Source organism: Humulus lupulus, chromosome 2 (genome assembly GCF_963169125.1).
Source record: "Humulus lupulus chromosome 2, drHumLupu1.1, whole genome shotgun sequence".
In the NCBI taxonomy this organism is placed as follows: Eukaryota; Viridiplantae; Streptophyta; class Magnoliopsida; order Rosales; family Cannabaceae; genus Humulus; species Humulus lupulus.
In genome coordinates this window covers 134,998,891-135,006,637 of record NC_084794.1, presented here as the reverse complement: position 1 = coordinate 135,006,637, position 7,747 = coordinate 134,998,891, and positions in this window count along the sequence as shown.

Here is a 7,747-nt window from a genome sequence, read left to right as displayed (position 1 = left end):
TTCATGTGTATAACAAAACAAACAATTCAAACAACATAAAATAAGTTTCTTCCTTATAGGATGTCTATATTAAACTAATTATTTATTATCCTAGATAAAATCGGGCAACATTTCCCCTATAATAGTAACCTAACCATCTGCATGTGAATAGCAAAACAAACAATTCAAGCAGCATACAATAAGTTTCTTCCTTATAGCTCCGCAGCACACAACCAAATTTCTCAGAACCTACTTCACTAAAACACACAAGTTCTCAACCTTCCGTTATCATCGCAGCACACAATTTTAATCTCAGAACCTACTTCACTATGGATGAATATTTAAGATATTCAAACTCCTCTAACATTTGTTTAATAATATTAAAAGTAGAAGTAAGAGAATATATATGTACCTCTTGCAATCAATAATCCAAAAGCTAGCAAAATTACTTCACTTAGTAATCAAATTCGCTATTAAATCCACAAACCAATAAAATTAAATTAATAAATAATAAATAAAACATCACTAAATATCTAGCAATATATAACGTATTATTGTAATTTTAGAAACTTAATTACCTCAAATGTGTGATTGATATAGGAATTTTGATACAAAATACTCTCTAAAATCTCACCACAAAAATCACAACCTATGAAATTAAATTAGTTAATATGTTAAACATTACTAAACAAATATCACTAAATATCTAATAATAGTAAATGATATTGGTAAACAAATAAAAAAAATCCCAATGTGCCACTAATTATAATCTCAACAAAAAATCAATATAAAATTTCATAACCTAAAAACTTAATAATAAACAAAAACATAAAAAATTTAATATATTTATATTTTATAAATTATTTAATAAATTTATTTTAACATAACTATATATATAACAAAATAGTTACAATTTAAAAAAAAAAATTCAAATATACAAAAATATATCTAAATTTTGAAATAAAAAATGATAAAAATTTAAAAAAATCATGAACATATATACTCTAATGAAATCTATACAATGTGATCGGTTAAATTAAAAAAAAACTAACAAATCATAAATCCCTAAAAAACTTCCATGAAAAAACCACAAAATCCTACAATGTATATAAAAAAATGCATAAAAATGTAAAACTAACACAAAATCATGTATATTACTCATCCTAATGCAAAACCTATGATTTTTTTTTCAAAATAATTAACTAAAAATCAAGAAAATTAAAAAAAAGCTTACCTTAGAACCCTAAAAACGCAGCCCCAATTCGGTTTCTCTCCTCTGGTTTTGCTCTCTGGTTCGTGTGTGTGAGGAAGAAGGCTAGAATTTTAGAGTTATATAAGAGGGAGACATCCAACGTCTCCCACTGGGAGACGTGCCACGTGTCCCACGTCTCCCAACGGGAGATGTTGGATGTACCCATGAACACTTCCCCAGCCTATTTCCAACGTCTTCCACCATTTTTAATGTCTTCCAATTGTAGCCATTAATATAAACTTTCAATGTCTTACACCATTAGACATTTAAAACCCCTGATAAGTTTTAATGTCTTACACCAATGGTGTAAGACATTGTAGGGAGTCATTGTATATAAAATTTGTTGTAGTGTTGAGGTTTTGTGATGGCTTTGACCTATGGTTGTGTTTAGGTGAGCGCTAGGGTTCGAGAGGGATCGTGCTCAAGGAGTCAAGTGATCAAGGCTTGCGAATTGAAAGGTAAGAAAACTGCACCCGGTTATATGTTTGTGATGGGACTAAGTGCTCCCGATATTTGTATTGTGTCAATGATGGTATCATGCCATGGGACATGTGATAGCGGCCTAAGGGTGCCGTAAACAATATTTGCGCACAGGGCGCGGCTTGGCCACTGGTAGCCGATGACAGCTTTATATTCACTGAGCTCGGTTTAAGCGGGCCGGAGTCAGTGGGATAACAGAGGGAGCAGCCTAAGGGTGCTAGCCCTAGTTATCATTTGTGAACTGATATATGATATGAGTTGATATGTTTAGTATGTGGAATACTTGATTATACTGAATTCTTATATGGTTGAGAATATGTGATGCAATATGAGATATTGATTCGTCTGTTGTTTCCTTATGCTCTGTTATTGTGTTTTCTTGCTGGGCCTTGGCTCACGGGTGCTACGTGGTGCAGGTAAAGGCAAAGGCAAGCTGGACCAATCCTGAGATGGAGAGCTATGTGGTTGAATATACATAGCCAGCTGTTCAACCACCATAGTCGAGGAGTGGATCAGGATAGGGATTGCCTAACTGTCTATTTTGCCTTAATATGGCTTGATATTGTATTTAAACCTTATGACTTTTGTAAACGGTCTTTAAACTTAATATTTTTGGGAACCCGTGTAGTCAGGAAACGTCTCTTAATGAAAAATGTGACTTTTGAGACCAAAGCACTTTTAACCCTAGTTCTATTATAGTTTCAATAGCACGCTTTTAATTAAACGACTTGATTAGCAAGTCTAGCACTTTATAAACACACAGTGTAGTGGTCTTGGCTATTCAGGGCGTTATAACTTGGTATCAGAGCATCCTAGGTTTATGGGTCCTGAAGACTGACTGGATATGTACATTCACAGCGAGAGACAAGCTCAACTCAAGGTTTGGTAATTGTGTATACTTGACTATGTGCTTAAATGATTTGAGTGAGATATGGTTGTTGACATCTGTTTGATGAATAGGGAGCATGAGATACTGATAGGGCCTGGCCCTTGACTATTGCATGATGCTATTGAGGCGTGCTTATTAGCACTGTTGTGCATGTGAATGAGTATCTGGATGAATTGTTATGAATTGATTGCTTGTGAATGATTGGAGTTCCAGTAATGGATCATGAAAGGATTATTACCCTGTCATCATAGCCTGATTGCCGAGTCGTTGATTGCAGATTGACTTGGATAGTTATGCGTCCAAGAAAATCCATGCGACTAGCCGGCAGGTCTGGGGCTAGAGATGATGATCAAGGCCCGACCCCTCCGCCAGTCCCTGAGAACTGGCAGCAGTTAATGGCAGGCATGCAGGCCTGGCTACAGAGCCAAGATGAATAGATTCGAATTCTGTGGCAGCAGGCTCTATCTGGGAGTGTTTCCCCTGTTGTGCCACCTGCAGTGATACCTGTAGTACAGCCAGCTGAGGTTGGGAACAAATGGGAACCGTTGTATGAGCGGTTCAGGAAGCAACAGCCCCCGATCTTTGAGGGAGGACCAGATCCACTGAAGGCTGAACAGTGGATGACTATGATCACTACCATTCTTGATTTTATGAGGGTGGAAGGACATGACAGGGTGGCCTGTGCCACTTATATGCTGAGGGAGGATGCCCGAATCTGGTGGAAGGTGGCATCACAGACCAGAAATGTTACTGCATTGACTTGGGAAGGGTTTAAGGATTTGTTTAGTCAGAAGTATTATAATGTTGCCATCAGGGCAGCAAAGATCAATGAGTTCGTGGGGCTGGTTCAGGGCAGTATGACAGTTACAGAATATGCCTTGAAGTTCGACAGAATTGCAAAGTTCGCATCGGATCTTGTGCCTACTTGTAGAGTCCAAGAACTTTACTTAGCTAAGATAGATAATAGTATGATAGTATTTATAGCATTATCTTTGTTACTATGGATTTTTGGTTCAGACCGGGAATTATTTGGACACTCGTAGTAGTACTTACAGATTTTCTAAGTTTAATCTATAGTTTAAGGATATTAAGTTTAACCTAAGGTTTGATTAATGTGACTGATATTAAGGATTATATTTATTATATTATAAGGTTTAGACATCAACCAATAGGATTTTAAGCACATGTTATGAATGGTAATTAAGGATTAAGTATTTTTGAGGATTAAATTTAATAAGGAGTAAAGTTTGAATGTTATAGGGTCAGTCAGCAGCTTTGAATACGTTGAGGGCTTAGTCAAGGCTGTTTACTCCATTCAAACTTAGCTAAAAATGTGTAATTTCGTGTTTAAATATTCAGCGAGTGCCGATATATCGCAGCTATAGGGGGCGATATGTCGCAGCACGTAGATACGGAAAACACGAAACGATGCACGGTCGCCTCGGGCATACTGGCCCAGGCGATATATCGCCTACAGGGGGCGATATATCGCCTCCTTCAGCATATGTTCAATTGTTTTTGAATTCTTTTCCTTTCAGCCATTCAAACTTCTTCAACAGTCCAGCATCTTTTGAACGAGTCTTCAGCCTCTGCTGAACGATTATTCAAATGATTTTCACCTAAAAAGCCATTATTTTTATTCAAGTAAAATCAAGATATTTTCATTCCCAAACTCTATAAATAGGACCTAGTACCCAGACATTATTCACCATTTGCTCTAAGTTCAGAAGCTGCTAGTGTTAAGTGAGTGTGAGAGTGTAAACACCTGGTTTGGGGAAAAACTATAAGCTTAAACATCATAAGCTTATCAAACACTTTGGGAAGTGAGGTTCTTTAGTATTTCGGTTGTGGTTAGATTGGTCTTGCAAAACTTTGAGGTAAACCCGAAACTCTATTTCATTGTTTCATGTTATGTTCCCCTTCTCTTAGTCTTCTACTCAGTCCCCTAACCTCATTTTTATTTTGGTTAGGGAATCCAAGTTCTTAAGCACATAAGTTGTGGTAAGCATGTTTCTCAAATGGTTTAGTCTTCCCATTTCCTTTTCATCTCTTTCCTTCTTTCATCTCACTCATGTTCATTATGGTTTTAGGAGTGTTCCAAAAGTCCCAACTCAGTCCATTATATCCCGGTAACTTTGGTAAGGAAAATAGGCTAGAATCTATATGTTTATGTTTATGTTATCTTATGTGTTATGTTATGATATGTTATGAATGTGTTATGAGTTTGTTATGCATGTGTTTGTTGTAGGCTTGGGCTTATGCCCTATTTGACTAACAAGACCCCAAAAAGATTGTGGGCATATGCCTATTTAGCTGGTAGGACCCCACTAATCTCATGGGCATAAGCTTGTTTAGTCTATGGGACCCCAAGTAATAATGGCCATTATAATAAGTGAATTATGTGTTATGATATGTCTTTACGTTATTATGAAATTATGTTTATGTTTATGACTATGTGTTAGATTTTTCCTTGCTGGGCATTAGGCTCATTCCTTTCTGTTTATGTGCAGGAAATAAGCTTTAGAGGTGGAAAGATTCGTGACGCTTGGAGGATGTGTATCGATGATGAATGGAGTCAAGGGGCCGAGCGTTATTCGATTCGAGGATGTAGTCTTGTTTATGTTTATTATGGTTTTAAATGTATTTTCCGCATTTTCTATGTAACTCTTTTTACTTTAAGTTATTTTTGTTTTAAAGACAATGGGTACCCATATCCTACTTATTTTTATGAAAGTAACCTATGTTTCTACATGTTTATAATAAATTATGGTATTTCCGCAAAAATGTAAGTTTTATGTATAGATTCGTTAATGGTCCAAATTGTCTAGATTAGTGGGTCATTACACTACTGATGCAGCTAGGCAGGACAGGTTTATCTGAGGGCTGAATGCTATGATAGCTCGAGATGTGAGAATTACCACAGTTCCTGGAGGGACAACTTATGCCCAGGCTATGGAGAAGGCTCTTACCGCTGAGGAAGCGGAGAGTAAGATATGGAGAGAGAGTGTTGTGAGGAGGGAGGGCCGCAGGGCGGTGGCTCCATATTCTGGTTAAGGTAGGGGCGGAGGCCCCAGTGATTTGAAGAGGAAGACCCCTGAGGCTTCGACCGTTCCCAGTCCTGATAGGAGAGGTCGGGGTACTCAGGGTGGCCGCCAGGGAGGCGATGACAAATGGAGGACTTATCCAGAGTGCACGAGATGTAAGAGACGCCATCCGGGCGAGTGTCGGGCTAAGGCCTGCTATGTGTGCGGGGTGGTGGGACACCTCAGGAAGGATTGCCCGACAGTGAAGAAAGGAGATACAGGGAAGGTGGACAGCTTGACTCCAGCTCGAGTGTTCACCCTGACGCAGGCGGAGGCTAGTCCCTCGGTAGTGACAGGTCAGCTTTCTAGCGCTGGCACTCCTTTTACTGTTTTGATTGATTCTGGTGCTACGCATTCGTTTGTATCTAATAAGGTGATTGATAGATTGTGTAGACCTAGTGAGTATAGTACTTCAGGGTTTGGGAATGTTTTGCCTACAGAAGAACTGGTAGTATCTAGGAGGTGGATTAGAGCACTGCTAGTGATAGTTGATGGTAGGGAGTTTTCAGTGGACTTGATTGAGTTGAATATGGAGGACTTTGATATGATTCTAGGTATGGATTGGCTGGTTAGATATGGAACTACCATTGACTGCAGGAAGAAGATGGTGACTTTTGAGCCAGAGGGCGAGGATCCCTTTGTTTTTGTGGGAGCGGTGCATGGACCCCACGTACCCAGGATATCTGCGTTGAGAGCCAGAGACTTGCTACAGGGTGGATGTATAGGCTTTCTGGCTAGTGTGGTGGATAACACCAGAGTTTCACCAGTAGGACCGGAGGAGACCAGATTGGTTTGCGAGTTCCTGGATGTGTTTCCTGAGGATTTTACTGGGTTGCCGCTGCGTAGAGAGATTCAGTTTGTCATTGAGTTGGCGCCAGGGACAGAGCCACTGTCAAGGGCACCATATAGGATGGCACCGGCAGAACTGAAGGAATTAAAGATACAACTACAGGAGCTTCTAGATTTGGGGTTTATTAGGCCTAGTTACTCGCCATGGGGTTCTCCAGTTTTGTTTGTAAAGAAGAAGGACGGGACTTTGAGAATGTGCATCGACTACCGAGAACTGAACAACTTGACTATCAAGAATAAGTATCCCCTACCAAGGATTGGTGACTTGTTTGATCTGTTGCAAGGTAAGATGGTGTTCTCAAAGATTGATCTTCGATCTGGTTATCACCAGCTGAGGATCAAGGATGAGGACATACCTAAGACAGCCTTCTGAACGCGGTATGGGCACTATGAGTTCTTGGTCATGTCTTTTGGTTTGACCAATGCCCCAACAAACTTTATGGATCTAATGAACAGGGTGTTCAAGGATTTTCTGGATCAGTTCATTATAGTCTTCATCGAGGACATCCTGGTGTATTCCAGTTCAGAGGCAGAGCATGAGCTTCATCTTCGACAGGTTCTTCAGAGGTTGAGGGAGAATCAGTTGTACGCTAAGTTTAAAAAGTGTGAATTTTGGTTACCCGAAGTGAAATTCCTTGGACATATCATAGGTGTAGATGGGATTAAGGTGGATCCATCAAAGGTAGAGTCGGTTAGGGATTGGCCGAGGCCAAGGAACGCCTTGGAGGTGCGGAGTTTTCTTGGGTTGGCAGGTTACTACAGATGGTTTGTAGAGGGCTTCTCGAAGATAGAAGCACCGATGACAGAATTGACACGGAAGAATCTGAAGTTTATTTGGTCAGACAAGTGTGAAGACATCTTTCAAGTGTTGAAGCGACGACTCATTACAGTGCCAGTGTTGAGTCTTCCTTCAGGGGAAGGGAAGTTTGTTGTTTACTGTGATGCATCGAGGTTGGGCTTAGGCTGTGTGTTGATGCAAAATGAGAAGGTTATAGCTTATGCATCACGACAGCTGAAGGAGTATGAGCAGCGGTATCCTACGCATGAGTTGGAGCTGGCAGCAGTGGTTTTTGCACTAAAGATTTGGAGACACTACCTATATGGGGAGAAGTGCGAGGTATACACTGACCATAAGAGCCTGAAGTATTTCTTTACACAGAAGGACCTGAATATGAGACAGAGGGGTTGGCTGGAGTTGGTAAAGGATTATGATTG